This window comes from Ursus maritimus, unplaced genomic scaffold (assembly GCF_017311325.1).
Source record: "Ursus maritimus isolate PB19 unplaced genomic scaffold, ASM1731132v1 scaffold_14, whole genome shotgun sequence".
In the NCBI taxonomy this organism is placed as follows: Eukaryota; Metazoa; Chordata; class Mammalia; order Carnivora; family Ursidae; genus Ursus; species Ursus maritimus.
The window spans coordinates 3,830,064-3,830,466 of NW_024423786.1; positions in this window are offsets into that span (position 1 = coordinate 3,830,064).

Below are 403 nucleotides of genomic sequence, written 5' to 3' on the forward strand. Positions count from 1 at the left end.
GGGGGGGGGGGGGGGGGGGGGGGGGCGGCTATAGCCTCCGCTGGCCTCACCCAAAGTGCCCAGGCCCTGATTGCGCTTGGAGTCCAAGGTTCCAAGTGGGCCCTGACCTCTGGTCTTTGAAATGCCCCAGACCCTGACCTTGTCCTCAGCTCTAATCTGAAAGGGACGGTCAGGGCCTCCCAGGAGGCTGGGTGGGGGGAGTACCCACACCCCTCATTACCTGCGTGTGTTCTTAGATAGTGATCACAGGTGGGGGGTGGGGAGGGAAAGTGGGCCAGCCAAGGCATCCCCGCCCGATCGAGCCCAGCTGGGGCACTCATGTTCCTTACCAGCTGGGGGTACTCTAGCATTCTCCCACATACTCCCTTGGTGCTCCCTCTGCTGGGGGATGGGAGGAAGGGTT